Genomic DNA, 19,942 nt, shown 5'->3' on the forward strand with positions numbered 1-19,942 from the left:
GATATTGCAGTACCTTTGGACTACTGTAATACATAACAATAATAAGAAACCCTGTCAATTATGTTATTATATTGAACTCATAACTGGAAGAGTTGCTGGAAATACATATTAATGAAAGAAAAACAACAGTCAGAAGTCATCAACAAAAGAAAATGACAACAGGCAACTCACTTAAAACTAGTCTTCAGCACTCAAGGAGAACAACCGAATCTTTTGAGCGTATCTGCCCAGTCCCACACATCAAAATGTTACTTTACATGTAGGAAAATATGTCCTAAAGAGGAAAAGAATGATCATCAAAGCTTTTCTACAGATTATTGCTCCAGTATGAACTTAACTAAAGTCCAAATTGTAAAATAATAAACCTGACAAATTAAAAGTTTATTCTTTCCCTCTCAGTGTTTACAGTAATTTAAAGCCAAATACCAACAAACAAATTGGCAGCTGGCATTTTAGATAGCATGAGGTGTTAGCTATATGGTCCAAAAAAATAAAACATTTATTCATTGGTATTAGAGTATCTATGTTAATAGAACATGAAGATATAAGGGCATTAAGATTTCACTTTCTAGATGTTAGAATATCTTTTCCTTGGACTTTTATCAAGAGTGTACATGCTGCTCTTTACTAGCTGTCATCCTTGCTAAGTCGTATGTAGAAGTTTAGAATAAAAGTTGTCTTCAAAAATTCCATATGGTTTTGAATAACAGTTGCTGCAGCACAAGCCAAGTTATATTAAGCTCAGCTTAATATAACATTACCTTCATTGTATTTTCTGCTATGAGGCTCTTTTTACTCTCTTTTCCTTTCTCTTGGACAAGTATGTTGGTGCTACCAGTCCAAGGAATTTCATTTTTCATGAAATTGCATTGTGCTTGAGGCTTGTGACATTAAAAACTTCAATTTGAAACTCTGCAGCAGTTAATCCTGGCTTTAGCAGAAAAATAATTTGAAGATGCATTGCTGCTGTATCTGTCCTTCAGTATAACAGTCAAACAGTTATTTGTTTTCCAACATAATATTGACGAGGTGGGATCTGAAATCTGCTGAGAGCATTCAGTATTGTTCTGTCCTGAATATACCATTTGCCCTGGAATGTTCTAGCAATAGGTGACAGGACTAAAAAAACCAGTCACCCAAAATGAGATGTAAGACAGCAGCAACCTCTTTAACAATGCTCTTTCTTTCCGTCCATCTTGCTCTGAGATTTGGATATACACAGGATGACATTAGTAGTACCCCTGCTTTATAATGCCAGCGGTTTACCTGAGAGCAACAGCAAGGACTTCTTACTATGTAATTTTACAGTTTGAGGCAGATACTGTTGAAAGTAAAGGCTTAAATACCCAGGAGTTATGCCCCCAAACCCCCCAAAAATACGATGTGACACTGTGCTCTTCCCTTAGGCTGACTCAGCCACTGGCATGAAACCCTAGGGTTCCAACCCTAGCCAGAGAGGATAGGGTGACACAAAATAAACCTACAAGAGCTAGGGATTTTCCTCTGCTGGGGTTGGTTATTGATCAGTAAAAAAAAGTTCCCATGTGTTTTACACACACAGAAAAACATAGTTCTGTAAGTTCATTGTGAGCATCAGAAGCACATATAGTTCAATACAACAGTGAAAAAATCTATGAAGAAATCCCCACTCAAGAACCTTTACAAATAAATTCCATAAATCACAGTCAAGTGACATAATAATTCCATTGTTAAACCAAATAAATCTAATTGAGAAGAGTATGCAACAGCCCCATAAGAAATACAGGTAGAACTATAGCAAAGTTATTCTTCACAGTCTTTTTTTAACAGTTGTTTGTTTCAAAGATGATAATAAAGAGCACACTGCTGACTACTTCCTAAAAGTCCCACCAGTCCTATACCTGAGAAATAATTAGAGGAAGTGCAAAGACAAAGTCACAAATGGATGTGTGCACGTAACATCTTCACTGATAGTAGCCATGGTGCAGCTAAATAAAGGCCCACTATGACTCAAAAACTTAGGAATCCATATAATACCTTTATATTTTCTTATGATATCATTAATTTTTATTTTTTTTTTAACATTCAGGAGTATATGATTTTGATTTTAATACAAATACTGGAGTGACAATCAATGGAGAACATGAAATACAAGATCAGACTGAACGAAGCAGACACCTACTGGCTTAGTAGAACAGTTAATGTTCATAAGTATATGGGACTAAAGCATGCTTGGATTAATGGACCCATTTATTCGCTCCTCTACATTATGTAAAAAGAACGGTTACATGTAAGCTCAATAAAGAAAGAAAACACTACTCAAAAATTTCCTTCTTTATCTACTCACTTTTTCATATATTGAAGACTGATGAGTATGAAAAGCTTAGTTTTGACAACTTGGAAAAAAAAACAAGGTTAAATGCAAACCCAAATGACTTAGCATGAACATTTATTACAATTGTAAAAATATGCTTTTAAAAGGAAAAATACTGAATATTTAATACTGCAAATAAGTAGTATGTAGAATTATGCCTGAGGGTTCTTTTGCTATGTTGAGTGGATTTCATTTAATTTAGAAAGGCTGAAAAAATTGTAGACAGTATACACTTTTCCAGTCTTCTACTAGTTTTTGTTATTGTTGTAAAAGAGCAGAAAGGAAGCTACATAACTAATCTGAAAAAGTCTAAACACATTTAAATGAGAGCAGAGTTACACAATGCCCACCTAGCAAGCAGTGTAACAGGGAAAACTGAAGTGGTCTCTTCAAAGCAGAAGGGAATTCACTCACATATATTCTTCTCCTTACACAAGAGAGAAGATATTATCAACTCTCACCTTACTACGGTACCTGTGAAACAGAAATAGTATTAAAATATTTTTTCATTTAATATTGTCAATGAATTTGAAATATTTTGCTATACTGGACATGAACAGTCAGAATACAGAACTGCAGATTTCCAGAAAAACTCAGCTTCATAGAAGTTGTGCATTTCAGCCAAATACTGTCAGTTTAGTGGTCTGGTGCTTAAATTTGCTACCTATACTGTAATGTCATCTCAATGTTAGTGAATGTTTAAATGAAATTCATAAGCTATAGAATGCTAGAAACAATCTAGCAAATGATGTCTGCAGAAATCAGCAGAAAAAAATTGCCTTGTTTAAACTCTGTAGATTAATACTCATACAAGCACATCTTCCACAAATCTGAAATCTTACACTTGTACAAACACAGGAGGTAGATCAAGTAAATTACTAGGACTATTAAAAAAGTGCAGCTCTCAGAAGAGGTGCATTACTTTGCATTCAACCACATATGTCTACAGGCATCCTTACTAACTATTTGCATCACCACTATTTATCAGTTTCACTGTGGCTTATTCTATACAATCTGTAAGAGGTAAACATATTAAAGAAATAAATACCTATTGCTGGACAGTCAGTTAACCTCTTTATTTCCTGGAAGAACTGGACATATTGGACAAATTCAGAAGGACAATATGCAATAACATCTACAGCATTTTGGAAATACAAAATTCTATGTGTTTTTATGTATTTGTCATTTTAATACAATTTGAAGGATCTCACAGAATATACATATTTACCAGTCTATTCAGTCAATCAGATCTCCTTTTGAATCTATATTAATAGCTGTCTCGCATTGTTTTAGCCACAGTAACTAGAAGAATACTGATTACCATCTATTTTTATGTTGGCATTCTTAACAAGGTAACAGTAGCAATTCTCTTCAGTGTGCTTTGAAAGTAAGCAATATTCTACCTGACTCGTCAGAAGTTCTGAAATACTTATTACTGCTGAGATATAATTCATTGCTTCATTAAACATAACTACTTAGCTGTGCAATTATAAACATCTAAGTCTTGATTAATAAATAAAAAGATTACATGCATGCCAATGAAATGCTGCATATATCCTGCTATTGTGTAGTATAAACCTCTGGGCATTTTCCTTCAGATTTACAGTCAAATTTTGTTGCAGAAGTGAACTGCTTATGTGATTCAAATGGGCTCGAGGCAGATGCTCAGATTTTTCCTGAAAACATATAAAGGCTTCAGGGAAACATCTTCCCTTGGCAATCATAAAAGCACCACTTGCATGTTTCCATATGGAATATCCTTAGAACCTTGTTCACAAGCACAGAGAGAACTGAGAAGCAAAGCTGAGTGGTTCTGGCACCCTAAGGATTTCCAAGACAATAACCATGAAGAGAAAGCTCCTGTGTACATAGCAATGTATTACAAATAATGGGAGATAACTTACTATTCTTAAATGGCTGGCAGTTCTCTGCTATAGAGATTCACTCTGGTCCATTATAAGGCCAGATATTAAATTTAGATTTGGTTGAGATTTCCAATTTTTAAAGATTTTAATTTAGAATCATCTGTAATTACTAGCTATAAATGCTTTGGGCTAAAGCAAACAAAATACTGCCTATTTATTCATAAAGTAATAGAAGTAGGTGTAATGGATGACAGGTAGCACTTCTTAATTTGAAATAGTTTGAAACTTTGTTGCTGCTTTATAAGGGACATGTCAGCACTTGAGAAAATTATGTTAACAAATTATCTTATAATCACATCATAACCACTACTAAATAAAAAACTGGTTACACTTACCTAAATTTTGGCTGAGATATAGCAGTAATGAATAGGAAAAGAGTGGGATAAAGTTCTGTTTAAAGCAGCATCTAAACTCATCTGGCTTAGGAGCTGTGTTCAAAAATCTTTTTCCCATCTAGATCCAAGGTCAGTGTAAATGGAAGTAAAACATTTCTTTATTTGTTTTGCTGAAGTTCATTCCTCCCTCCCCCCCCTTTTTCTTAAACTTTGTAGCGTACTTTCTGTATAAATTGGCTATGTTCGGTTTCTTCTTCTGTCCATCCCCTGGCTTATTACTTCTAGGGTGGTCTGAATTTCAGATTTCACATTGTGATATTATTTTGGCGTTTTTTTGTGTTTCCCTTTTCTCCCTGACTGCTTCCATTCTCCTCTTTAGGGACACAAAATTCATCATACTTTCATGTATTCATGGCCATGATGCTTTACTTCTCTATAAATTCTTCCCTAAGTGGGGTCTAATTCAGACCTTCACTGAGCTTTCTATCATGTTGCCCTCTATGTAGCAAAGCAATTTCAATGCTTATAAATACATTCTAGCACCAGTATCCACCATATGATTCCCAGGAGAACCCTTCTCTTGGAATACTGGTATTACTAAAAACGGACTTTCTTTGTCATGCCTATCATCTGTGTCATTTAAACATATCTCTACTAGGACTCCAAATTGTCTTGTGATAGAAGTTCTGAGTTTTTTCCCTTAACCTTTCTTTTTTTCTGTAGATTTGTTATATATTTCAGTCCTTAAAATTATTTCTCCTTGTCTACCCATCTGCTTATTTTAGCTGCTTCTTCCTCTCTGCTGGATTCTGTACAGACTTCCCATCCCCCTGTCCACTCCTTTAAACTCTCCCCCATAGCTCTGTCTATCCTCTCAGCCGGTGCATTTGTGACCCTTCTGTTCAGATGGAACCCATCCCACCTATATAGGCTCCATCTGTTCTAAAATGTCCCACAAACCTAAAAGGGGACAGAGGAAGTTCTCCTCTACAGAATTGACGTCACTAGGAGGAGTTCTCCTGGGGTTTTGGCCCTGGAGAATCAGTAGCATTTAAGAACAATAAAAAGACTTCTCACTGAAAGGAATTCCTATGAATGATGTTACTGCAATACCTACCTATTTGCATGCATACTTCTCAGGACCTGATCCAAAACCTAAGTCACTGGGGATTTTCCACTGATCTCAGTGGACTTTGGATCAGGCCTTCATTTCACAAATACATGTGTTCAAAGGACAGGTTTAAAAACTGGGAACTTTTGCCAAGACAAGGGCATTTAATCACTCCAAAGCAATTTTCTTTACTCAAAAAAAAAAAAAAAAAAAAAAAGGCAACAAAGAAAATAAAATATTACAGAGATACTTCTTTGGGAAACCATTATTAACAATATCTCTGTGTATATTGGGATTTAGTGAAATTAAAGCTTGCAAATATGATGCAACCTTTTGCCAGTGAGGTGATTTTTTTGGTCATTCTCCAAATGTTGCTCAATATCTCCAAAATGTAAAGTATTAAAATCTCCTTGTGATCTGCTTCCAGGGACAAGAAAAGCTGGAAGCAGATAAAAGCAAAACACTCCCTAAAATGGAACCTGCTTTCAGAGCTGGTAAAATCTCTAGTCTCAAGATTTTTTTCTTTATAGCCTAAGGAGAAAAGTTGTATTAGGCTACCCTGTGAAGCAAACCTTTTGCCGTTCAAAATAAATAAGGACTGAGATATGTAATTTACATTTATATATCTCACATAACAGATGTAAAAATAGAGAGTAAAGGCTGAAATTAATTCTTGGCAAACATTACTCCATTCAATTGCTGAGATGCACTTGCAAATTCCTCAAAGACAAGAACTAGAACTACCCTGTACTTTATTTTTGAATAAGGTTCCTTGCAATGATGGTTTCTCTCAGCTTTTTGCAAGGTACAGTAGCTGCAGCTTTGTTTATCTGGCCCCTACACAATATTGTCAGGATGCATTTCCATTTTCCAAGTGACTGCTGCCACTGTGCCACAATCTGTGCTCATTTCTCGAGCAGCTAAACCCTTTGACACTGTGGTTTTTAATTAAAATTACATTAAACTTAATCAGCCAGAAAGAGGCTGCTGTAGAAGGCAGGTTTGATTGCAACCTGCAAAGGGCGCTGGGGCTGCCAACTCGCTAAAGATGTGCCGGCAGATGCCAAGCTGCTTGTGTGAGCCCCATGGTCACAAAAATGCTATGAGAGGTCAGTTCTGTCTTCACTTTTTTTCTAGCACTGTCACCAAACTATAATGCGTGATAACTCTCAATAAAGCTCAAAGAAGAGAAATTTGTTGCTAATAGAGCCAATGTAGTTTTATTCATTTCTCAAATAATTGTGAGTCACAGAAAAGATGTATTTGAGAAATGCTGTTATTTGGTGACTCCTGCAAACGATTAACACTGTGGGTCTACCTGCACATTTAACAATACGTGCAAGGCCTTATGCGATTGGGCCTGATTGTCTCTCATCTCCTCAGGATTTCCTCTGTACGTTATTTATTTTTTGTTCTTGCTTGGTATTGAATTGAGTAATGAATGAATGAGCTGGCCTAGAAGTGTTAGATTGCCAGAATTTGTTTGTAGAGCAAAGGCTGATTTCACTACAAAAATGAATAGCTTGTATCTGAAAATGGAAGTAAAGGCTAAAGTAGAGTCTTGCAATAGCATGCATAATCTTTTAAAATATGCTTTGATAACAGCACAGTGCAACTGTGGAGTTCCTCGAATCTGTTAGGATATTTATGTCTTCAAGATCCTTCCCCAGGTGTGGTGGTCATTGAATGGGAATTGTATAGAGGAATATTATTGTTTATTCTATTCTAATACTTAAGAAACTTAAACAAGTAACAGAGCTCTCTGTGGTTTCCTCTTTCTGTGTTCAGTGAACCTGAACAAACCCACAATAAAATGAGAATGTATCAGGTTACTAAGTTTGCCCCAAATTTGAGAAGATCAAGCAGATGTCTTCTGAAACCTATTTCTCATCTTCTTGAATTCTGGGTTTTAGATTCATTCTGTGCAGGAGCACGGTGGTTCCAACACTACCATTTCATGCTTGAAACAGTGCCTTCCTAAGAGGTCTTTTTTGCTTTATCTTTTGCATTCTGTACAGGAAGCAAGGAAAAAAAAAAAAAAAAAAAAAAAAAAAAAAAAAAAACCAGGAGCCTTTGGGCTTGTATTATATGCAATGAAAACCTCCAACAATGCTTCTGGGGAACTGGGAAGATTTTAGTGTATAACTCAATCTTATATTTTCTCATGTGGGCTATTTCATTATTCTACCTACAAATAGAGATTCTGGAATCATTTGATTTTTGTTGTTAAGATCTGATTTATTTTTATACGTGAAATTCTGTGTCAAGGGAACAGATAACTATTGTGATTTCATGATTATATAAGCTGACCAGAATATAATGTTCCATGCACAGTTTTCAGTTCTGTATGCCTGGAAATATGTTTACTGAAAACTGGAAAATTTGGAAAATGAGAGAATGATAATAACGAGAGAAAACTAATGAAGAAGAGACAAAGGGGAGAGATAATGAAATCTAAAAAAACTAGTAGATTTATAACTAGCAAGGGGAGACATGTGAAAAGAAGAGAAGAATAAGAAAGGTTTCCCACTGACTGAAGTAACAGGGTAAAAAACGTATCTTCTTACTGCAGACTCAGACATATCAATTACAGTAGAAAATGGCAATTACTCTGTTAAGATGTATTATAAACTCTATCAGAAAATAAATTAACATTCATGCATACGAATAATGCTAATTAAGTCAATGGAACCAGGTTGTTATAAGAGAAGCAGGAATGCTTCTTCAACTGTTCACTCAATTAGAAAAGAAAACAAAAGAACAAAACATTTCATGTTTGCTAATTACATTTGTTTTAGGAAGCATTAAAACATACCAGGAAAATTAGATTTGTCCTGTTTGACACACACAAGCATAAAAGAAGTGACAGAAGTAAGAAACAGTTTTTAGAAGTTTGGCCTTCCTTTTCCGTTTACAGGGATCCACAAACAAGCAAAGAATTCAGCAAAGAGTTTTATCATGTTACATATAAAGTGCTCATGAATTCTTTTCTTCCCTGTTATTCCTGCTATCTCCATTGTATTTTCAAATCTCTACATCAGCTTTATGTAAGGATTTTTTTAATTTTTGTAGTGTGTATTTTATGCTTTGCTTGGTATTACTAATGTTACTGCAACTCTGGGTTTGCTGACATTTCCTTGAAGTTTAGTGATGACTGAGCTTGAGTCCTGAAGTGAAAAGATGAACTGTGGAAAGCTGCAGAAAGTATAACAGAGTGAACTTCCCTCTGTTTCTCCAGTGTAGAGCAAAATGCATGCAAGAAATTTTTACTCTTTATATAGAGCTTGGCCAGTCACTAAAAAGGATTATATAGTGTGATCTCCAGTGTTTGCAGGGATTGGATGCTATAGTCAAATGTTTCTTCTTAATACAGTGTTCTCAATAAGAAAAGATAAAAAAGCAGATGATATATTCTTTTACATTACGTTAAGTCTTTACATTAAGTTACTTGCCATCTAACAAAGTTTACAGCAGAGCTAAGGATAATATTCCTTACTGATCACCCACACACCATTATTTGGAACAGTAAGATACATTACTGATATGACAAAATAACGGGCAGTCTCATAAGAAGTAGAACTAACGTCTCCTGGTTTGACTTGGATTTGGGTTTCATCAGCAAGTAATGTTTCTTCTAGGATAGGTATTTCTAACTAGCTTCCCCTGTGTAAATTGTCTGGATCTAATCTTAGTTGAACTTACAATACAGTCTTTCTCTTGTGGATCATTAACAGAGTCTTTCACCACTTCCCAGATGCCTAGTTTCAGGAAACTTGATGGACTTTACAATTTCAGACCTAGCAGATTTGGTACAGGCAGACAAACATATATACACAGTCCCTGGGAAACTATGTACGTCTTGTTTCCTCTGAAAATGAGGCTAAAGAGAAATGGAAAAAACAGATCCAAATGGTCTTAGTTTGTCTATTTAGCCTATTTCTTGGTGTACAGCTGTAGTGAGTTTGCATTAATAAATTTCAAAGGAGTGATGGACAAAGAGCTCTATAGTTGGAGTAAGGTAGAGTACATCACACACAAATTCTACTGGCACATGGAATGAATACAAACCTCATTATCCCCAAGAGAAACGAAGGAGTTCAGAGTGATGTGTACTACATGATGGGATAAAGATGGCATACATGGAAAAGGGGAATTTGATATGGGAATTTTTACCTCTTGTATAATTGGGAAACCTTAGAGGTGTGACTGAATGAAGGCAGGGGTGATAGATACAAAAATGATGGCTTCTTAAACTAATGTGTAGGGAACCCTGCCAGGAACGGTTCATGTCTAGTTCTAGTTAACCAATGACTAGGCAGTAGGAGCAAATTAGAGTTGAGCCCCTGGGGGGCAAGTGACCACAATCTGATTAAATTTATTATAATGCAGAAACCAAAACCAATTAAAACAAATATAAAAAGTATGATTTCTGACTGGCCAGCTCTGATGCCTCACAGAAGAAAGGGACCTTATTAATGCATGTATGTTGAGGAAGGTAGAACAGCTCTCCAACAGCTCAGGAGCTCAAAGTATGCAAGCTAACCCTAGGACTGGTTCTGTTTAAAGCTCAACAATAGCACCATTTCAAAAAGGGAACAATTTTAGTCCTCCCAGAAAATACTCATCCCACCAACTACATCAACTACATTTAAAGTAGTAAAAAATTTTTAATGTGAAAAGATTGAATTTGAAGACAGGATTAATAGGCATATTAGTTATCAGTATTCTAAAGATGTGAGAGAGGCACATTTTCAGAGACTATAGGTAATCTGGATATTAATATAATGATAGTGTTCATTTGCATTATTAGTACGTCTCCAAGTCGACTACAGCAAGCAGCAGTATGGTAGGGAAATACACATCTCATCCGTCTACACTTGTACAGTGGGACCTTGTAAGCAAAGCGAACACAAGCACAGCTATTCCCTTGTATGTGGGATATGCAGATTTTATTTGCCATCTAAGCTGCATTTTGTAGGGGATGTGCAGACATCTACACAATGAGTAGCAGGGGCAACTGAACTGCAGTTGGTGAGCACTTAAGTGTGGAACCCTAGCTGCCATGCTCCTCAGCTGGTTCCAGGCAGGCTAAAACTTCTTACAAGTATGGATATGGAGCCACAGGGCACTAAATAGATTGCAGGCAGCAAACTGTGCAGTATAAATAACCCCCTCTAGGGTATGGACAAGCACCCAAGTCCAAACCCGTCAGCTGTCCACACAGGTAAAAACTTCTGGTTCATGCTGCCTTTTATTTTAGGTCCAAGTTCATGTAAGCCTGAAGTGAAAGCAGATGGCACCTGACAGTGGGGCCTTCCTAGAATGAGCCCAATATCATTTTCTAGATCAGCACCTAGTATCTGTAAGACAGCTGAGTTCAGGCTGCAGTACAGTGTGGATGCTGGAGACAATGTGGATGCAGACAGCCAGGTTGGAAGAGAACCTCTTTCAGCCTGAGCACAGTGTAGCCTGAGTGCAATGCAATGTGATCAAAGCAGGAATGACTGGGGCTGTCAATAGGATTGAAAAAATAAGGATTTTTTTTTAAATGGGAACTTTAAAAGTCTCCCATACTATGCAAATCTTGATGTGCAGTGCTATGTGCAGCAGTTACCTATTCACAGCTTGAGTCCCTCTCTCCCTCCTACAGCTTTCAGTGCTCCTTTTTAAAAGCCAGTGCCATACTCATTACTATGCTGGCTATTCATGCTCAAAGACAACATGCAAAGAACACTATGTTTTGTAACTGGAAATGGCAGTAGAATCCTTATCTTCCAGCCTTGCTCGCTGGCTTTGCCCACAGAAGCAGCACTTGGCTCCCTAGAATAGTTCAGATGGGAGAGTGCTTGGTGTTGATTAAGCCTATGTAGCACATCTGACATTTGGGAATTGACAATATCACTTAAAAGTCACTGCTTTTTAAGTTTCTCAGACTTGATGCTAACCTATGAAAAAAATCAAACTGTAATTACAAAATGGCAATTTTTCTCTTTAAAATCTTTTGCTTATTTCAAACACAATGACTTTGAAAGTGACAAAGTCACCTTTACCTTGTATTATTTTATTACTCTGTAAGCCTATATTATGATATTAAAGATTACTTATTTATGGACAGTTTATTTAAGAGGAATAAGCAACATCAGTTTGTAAATTTTCATCCACTAATGCAATGATGTTAGGTGCCTCCAGGCAACTGAAATTGTTTCTGAAGGCCTAATACACATTATTTGTAAGACATCCATCATGAACAATGGAATTAGTTACCGCATGGCAAAATAAAAAGAAATACCTCTGTGCCAGTGAATACAAAACTGTTGATAAATGACTACAGCTTCCACATGGCTGAGTCTGCCATCCATATTTCTTATGACTGGTACCATATTAGATGAGCAACCCCAGTAATTTCAGTGAAATGAGACAAGAGGTAAAGTCCTGCATAATGTAAGTACAGAACAGAATCTAGCTTCTGATAAACAGGATGGCAGTGTTTACCTCCCAGAATGGGCAATTTTGACTTTGTGCATCTCTCTCAAGATAATGGAAGAGAAATCTTGGATGTTTCTTTCTGCACACATAGACTGATTTGGAAGACAAAAGAAAGAGATTCTGTCTGGAAATTAAATGAAAGATGCCATAAAAAAAAGTACAGAAAATATACCTTATAGAACTGGAAACATTTACTTAGTCTAATTTATTAGTCATAAATTTATGCCTACTTGATATAATAGCTTTGATGCTTTTCAATTAAGTAATATCCATGATGTAAGACTAAGGATGGGAAGAAAGTAAGCTGCAGAAATCTCAGAAAGCACATTTTGGAGACTATTTGGGAAAAAAAGAGTAAAAAGAACTGATAAAACAAAAGAAAAAAGCATCAAGTCAATTCCAAAGTAAAATTCCTAAGATCTTATTTTACTTCTTCATTTTAAATTGTTCTGGCTGCTCTTTTGCTTTATCATATTTTTCATGTGTTTTAAGCCACTGTAGCTGTACACTAAGAAATTTGTTTAACCTTTTAAATGCCCAGAGACATCTTTGCACCCGACAAAGGAACACTCGTCTGGATCTATGACTGTACTCTATACATCACCACGGATTAGGAAGCATGAGGGTCTATGTTACCAGACATGTCCCTGGCAGCACTGGGTCATTGCACTCAAAGGGTTAACTGATGGCATTTAATATACTTATCTGCGGGTAAAGAGTTTCAAGGCTGGAAAATACTTCCCCTCGTATTACCACTTGGTCAATTAGCAACCTCTAGGCCAGAGCTGTGTGTTCATATTCTCTTGTTATCCTGTCAGGATTCTTTACTCATTCACCAGTAATAGAGTCCTGTGACTAAAACCTTTTTTGGCCAGGGTAGCTGAAAGACCAGCTTCTGATTCCTCACAGAAACTCTCCTATAGGCAATAAAACAGCAGTTATATCACAACTGCTCAAATGGCAAATGTGAAGTGACTGCTCGCGTATAAGATGCTGCCTGAAAAAAGGAGATGGGGGTAGCTCATTTGACAGAGCTGTTCACACTTTCTCTGCACAGCTGAGAGACATTAGCTTGATTTCCCAAGATTGGTGTGTTTTCCAGCACGGTGAGTTAGAAACCCCAACAGCCTGAGAGATGAGCTGGGTCTGATCATACATGTTTCAAAGCTCAGGCACCAAAAAGGCACTCCAAAACAACAACAACAACAAAAAAAAACACAACCTCAAAGAAAACTGGGTATTTTTGCAAGGTCAATAGTTCAATTAAAGTAAACAGAAAAGGAAAGAGAACTTTGGTGACTTGTCTCTAGATCACCTTTCCCATAAGGGTACCCATCTAGCTCTCAATTCTATACTTTTTAAAATAGAGATTTGGACAAAATTCAACTGTCTTTGTTAAAAAAGAACCAATTGTTTGTTCATACAGAATGGAGATGACTGGTTACAACAAACTAGTTCATTTGGGAATTAAGGCAAAGCAGAATATAGTTGAGCACAAAGGAGGAAGCTTGAGGGTTTTTTTAGTGTTGATTGACAGCAAAAGCTAAATATCTGTATTTTATATTTAACTACCCAGCCTGCTGGACTCATAATCAACACTGCTGGTTACCCAACACCTTCCATTTACTTTGCATACTGAGGTCATTACTTTTAAAACAGTGGTTTGTTTTTGGATGCCTAAGTAGGGATTGAAATTTGGTCTTGAGTAGTCTTCTTTTTTTCTTAAACTTGCAGAACAAATACACTTTATTGACCTCCATTTTGTCAGTCATTGAGAATCAACATTCCCCTAAGAAAAAAATAAGAAAATCACTTGGTAGCTATGTATCTGATTGTGGATGCTCACTTTTAGTTCAGATGGGCAGTTTTTAGTTTTAGACAGGCAGCTCCCTGATTCAGTCCATGTTAAGACAATCCACTGTCCGGATTTGGAAATGGAGGGGCTGTATTTTTTGTATTGTATATTTTTTGTATTTACTGTATATATTTTGAGACATCTTTTCCACTGGCTGTTCTACAAGTATGCATACATCAGAGGCCCAAGAATCTTTTGAAATAATGCGTGAGAGCCTCTTTAGGTTTTATTTATTCAAAACTCTGATTTATCTAGATAATCTCATGAGGTATAACAGCTTCTTCATCTGATGGGTTTGCGGTAGATCAAGAAATTCCTACAGTAAGTATTATTTACACTGTTTTAGTGTAGTCGCAACATTTTTCACTCTCAGATCAACTCTTCAGATTGACTAGACAGGTATTTTGAAATTCTCTGGGTAAGAAAAGGCTCTGATGATTTCATAAATGCCATACACTGACTTTCAGAGTTATATGTTTCTTTGAGATTCATATTTTTGCAACCGTTTTTTCTCAAACAGCATGAAAAGAAAGAAATCCTAAATATATAAGCATGATCCATTACACTACCTAATAACTACAAGGAGATCCTTGTAATCTTTAATTTAATTTAGAGGGACTGTGTTTCAGCACAAGAATCCATACCATTCAGATCTCTATGGATTGTACAAAAAGATGCATGTATCTGTGAGCAGAATATTTTGGATGTTTATCTAAAACTGAAGAGAAGCCCTCTTATCCTCTGAAAGGCTAAAAATTTGTATCAGGGCAATACAGTTCTGTGGTAATATTACCTAAATGTATTCCAGAATATGTTTTGATTCTGTTTAGGCATGCAAAATAATTTTAAGCAAATGAATATTCCTATTTCAAACGAGCAGAGATATTTAAGCATTTAAGACTGGAGATTAAGACTGGAGCTTTAAGAGACTGCTGCACACTAATGTAAAGCATCACAGTGACGCAGGGAGTGAAAGGAGCAGAGATAATTGTACACCAACAGCAAATAAAATGTGTAAAACTTCTCCTCTCCTAATAGAGATACTATGTAATGGACTTCAGCACTAAAGAATTTACTGTGGCTCATGTTTCCTTTTAAGATTTCCTTTTAAAATAATGTCAGTTGTGCCACACAACTAGTTTTATTTTAAAGTAGTAACTTCTGAACATTTTGAAGAATTCAGATCTCAGACACTCCCTGATGTTTAAAGGGAAATATTTGCCATTGGCCAATACGATGCTCAGCATGAATAAACTAAAAACTACAAGTAAAGCAGATTCCTCCCAAAATTCCTAATCTAAACTGAACTTCCAGTTCCACTGAGATTAATGATAGTAGGGTATGAATTTTACCATTATTGCTTCTTTATTGTAAAGATCCTAATAGAGTAACAACATAAATAAACACATGACCATATTTTTACCTAGGTAGCTTTTATAGCTGTACATTCCAATTATTGGAAAACATTTCCTTTCAGAAGTAATGTAATTCATCACAGCTTTACTGATTACAGAGGAACTTCTGATCTCGTTTACCTCAGAGCAGCAGAGGAACGGAGAAAGAAGTTAAAGAAAAAAAACAGAGGTAGTAGTTAGCACATAAATTCTTCTTTCTAATTGCAGAAACTCCTCTTCATCTCCTTTCAGACTACAGCTGAATAGAGCTGCTTCAAGTTTTATGTTGTTTTAACAGTAGTTTGCAGCATCTTATTTTCTAATCTCAAAACTTCATAATGATATAAAGCTATATCAGTTTTAAATTATTAGGCCTACTTATTTTATAATGACACTTCTTTTACTGTGATCACAAACAATGAAACAGAAATTATATAAGAAAAAATAAAATACTAAGATAATGCAAGAGCGAGTTAGTTCACAGCCGAACAAACAGTAAGATTTATGCATCAGCATAACAAATAAATAAAATCAAAGAGATGATGACTCTTTGCTATAAAATAAGAGATAAAAAGCACCCAAAATAAAAAGTATTTTCCTAACAGAAAGTTAGGGACAAAAGCATCTTCCTCCTCTGCCACTAAAAGAGATACACTTGATCCCAAATTTAATCTTCAGTATATCTGTACAATGATCCATTGCCACTACTGAAATGCCAGGGCAGGCTTATTTTGATCCATGTTGTCTCACTATTTTACACATGTATATTTCATTTACATTAAATACAATCCATCACGAATGACCCCTGGTTATTTTAATTTGGATTTTGAATAACTTACACTATAGATAAATTAAAACACAATCTCCATCACGTTTTACATTACTTTTTAAGTACAACGTATTTTTCCAGGCAGACTCTGCTTTAGAAGGCATTGGCCAACACAAAAATTCCAAGTAAGTCCTCCAAACCTTTTCAGAAGAAAACAGAAACTGATTAGATGTAAAAATTGGATACTTTACTGGAGTACTTTAAAAATGGGCATGCAAAATACACAATAAAAATCTATAGAGTCAATAAGAGATCCATATTTTGATACATTTCAGGTGCTTGTCATGGTAAGAAATTCTGCAGTGAACGCTAAGACCAAATCAGAATAACAAAGGTGGTCACAGCTGGAAGTAAATTTGAAAAAGAAACAGCAATGAAAAACACACTCTCTAAATCGATATAGCTGATAATGTAGGCCTATACTTTTTTCATATTGACTGAAATGCTGACCTAGGTCTGAACCCACTACCATGCCATCTATAGGTATTATATGCTCTCAAAACTAATTGGTTGATGGACTTGCGCATGGAGGCGTGAAAAACTTTGTAATGCTCAGTCACAGCAGGATAAGACCAGGAGAAGACATTAGCAGGGACTGAAGAGGAAGATAACATGGAAACAAGAGTGAAGTAATGTATGTCCTTGTGGACATAAAAGACTAGGAAGATTTAGTAAGCAAGAGATATTTTTCCTTTTTCACTGTCAAGAAACAATTTTCACAGATATTTCCCTGCCTTGTATCAAAACCATTCTCAATTTTTTAATTTATTACATAGAATAGAGAACACAATTCGATATGAAAGAGATGAGTGCAGAGATAAATGCCTAAAGTCACTTTTCTGTCCATATTTTATTCAAATTTTCTCATGTTTATATTGACTAAAGGTGAATGAAAAAGTGCTGTTGTTTTAAAGGATCAACAGTGTATTTCACAATGATTTTAATTTTTAACAGCCAGACTTTTACAATATTCTCTTTGCTGTCAGCTAATTTCAATATGTGCCCAAATTATCTCAGAAAATACCTTTTGGTTAAGATATTATAGCTTTTGCATAGTCTACTCCTCTTACTATTACTTCCTCCATTACTACTGAGATTAAACTGAGGCAGTCAGATAATAAAGAGGTGGAGTTCTGCTTAGTAATGAATCCCTTTTTTCTAGAGAAACATTTTACAAACATTTCTTCCATAAAAGAAGCCACTATCTGGACAACCAAACAATTCAGGACTCTCATTCTACAATCAACCAGCTTAGTGTATAACTTAGCTAGCTGACACTGCCTTTTTGCATAGTAGCTCTTTCAGCAGTATCTTAAATTGGCTGGGGGACTTCTCCATCCTGCTAAACCATGATCTGCTCTCCAAAACTGCACCTTTGGTCATGTATTTGTTAGTCTGTAGCTGTAGCAATACTACAAAGCAAGACACAAGCTAACACTAGACACTGCAGTATGTCTTCTTAGCAACGGTGTATCAGGTGCAGCACACCTATCCTCTACTCCCTGTACTCATTTCCTCTTGAATATCTGAAGTTAGGGCATTCAGTTGCTTATACAAAGGATATTGATTTGAAAGACAGCCTAATGCACACCAATGAAGATCATGTTACACAACATTTTTCTGCTTGGCTCCATGGAGCTTTCAACAATCAGAAAAATCTCTTCTGCAGGGAAGATGCAGGTTTGGGAGTACTTGTTCATTACTTCTTGAGGGACTACTGACTATCTCAAACCTCACATCTGCCTATTCAAATTAGAGTATAAACTTTTGAGTTTCCTTCTCTGACATAAGCTTTTCAGAATAAGAACACTTTTTTGAACACATCATTGCTGCCTCTCTGACCGGAATGCAAAAAGAAACACATGACAGACATCAGTTACCTGCATACTGCTTAACACACTGTTGGAAGGCTGGTGCATACAAAGGTAAAAGCCATAAAGAAAAGAACAGAACACTTTAGCATGGATAGAGTTGACTGAAAGTGTATTTGCAGTGGAATGCCAAGGAAACCTTGGCATTGTAAAGATTAGCTGAGTGTAAAGTACAAATGGTCCCTGAAATTAAAAACACTTAAAGTTCCTGTAACCCATATGATCTGAATACCAAATCATTATAAATACCACAGTACAATATACACTACTTCCGGAAAAACGATGTGAAACACTTTGAAACTGTTAAAATAATGGCAATCAACAGCAAACATCAGTTTTCTTGAATTATGTTTAGAAACAAATGAAAACTGTGAACTAGATAATCCTAAAAAATGGTCCTAATAACTATGGAAAGCTGAAAAGATAAATCTGTGCAGATGAAATTATTAGTGTTTGCCTATGGATTCAAAGCCTCTTTCATAGATGCTTAGCCCCTGTCATAGAGACAGGGTAGACGACAAAACAGAAGTTGGGCTGGGGGGCCTCCAACAGGTGCATGCAGCTGGGGATGTGCATTTGGGACATGGCTATGGGGGACCCCCCCAACACCCTTCCTAGGAAACCTGCAGGCATTACCACCTCTTTGAAATGCCTGTACAGCAATGCAGGCAGCATGGGGAACAAACAGGAGAAGCTGGAGATCTGTGTGTGGTCGCAGGGCCATGATCTCATGGCAGTTACAGAGACATGGTGGGATAGCTCACACGACTGGAACACTGTCATGGATGGCTATGTGCTTTTTAGGAGAGACAGGCCAGGAAGGCGAGGTGGTGGAGTTGCTCTTTATGTGAGAGAGCAACTGGAATGCATCGAGCTCTGCCTGGGGGTGGAGGAGAAGGAGGCAGTTGAAAGCTTATGGGTAAAGATCAAAGGGCAGGCTAACATGGGGGACACTGTTGTGGGTGTCTACTACAGGCCACCTGACCAGGAAGAGAAAGTTGATGAGGCCTCCTACAGACAGTGGGAAGTAGCCTCACGATCACAGGCTCTGGTTCTCATGGGGGACTTCAACCACCCTGACATCTGCTGGAAGGAGTATACAGTAAGGCACAAGCAGTCCAGGACGCTCCTGCAATGCATCAATGATAACTTCTTGTCACAAATGGTGGAGGAACCTACAAGGAAGAGTGTCCTGCTGGATCTTGTCCTTACCAACAGAGAGGGACTGGTTAGAGATGTGAAGGTTGGGGGCAGCCTTGGCTGCAGTGACCATGAGATGGTGGAGTTCAGGATCCTGCAGGAAAGAAGTGAGCCAACAAGCAGGATTGCAACCCTGGACTTCAGGAGAGCAGACTTTGGGCTCTTCAGAGACCTAATTTGCAGAATCTCATGGGTTAAGGCCCTAGAGGGAAGGGGGGTCCAGGAGAGCTGGCTAGTATTCAAACATCACTTCCTCCAAGCCCAAGAGCGGTGCATCCCTATAAGCAAGAAGTGCAGCAAAAGGGGAGGAGACCTGCATGGGTGAGCAAGGAGCTCTTGGCCAAATCCAGACAGAAGAAGAAAATACACAGAATGTGGAAGAGGGGACAGGCTACTTGGGAGAATTGTAGGAATGCAGTCAGAGTATGTAGAGATGCTGCGAGGAAGGCTAAGGCCCAGCTGGAATTGAGTCTGGCAAGGGATGTCAAGGGCAACAGGAAGGGCTTCTCCAAATACATCAGCAGCAAGAGAAGGACTAGGGAAAATGTGGGCCCGCTACTGAATGGGGTGGGGGCCCTGGTGA

The sequence above is a fragment of the Rhea pennata genome, chromosome 2 (genome assembly GCF_028389875.1).
Source record: "Rhea pennata isolate bPtePen1 chromosome 2, bPtePen1.pri, whole genome shotgun sequence".
In the NCBI taxonomy this organism is placed as follows: domain Eukaryota; kingdom Metazoa; phylum Chordata; class Aves; order Rheiformes; family Rheidae; genus Rhea; species Rhea pennata.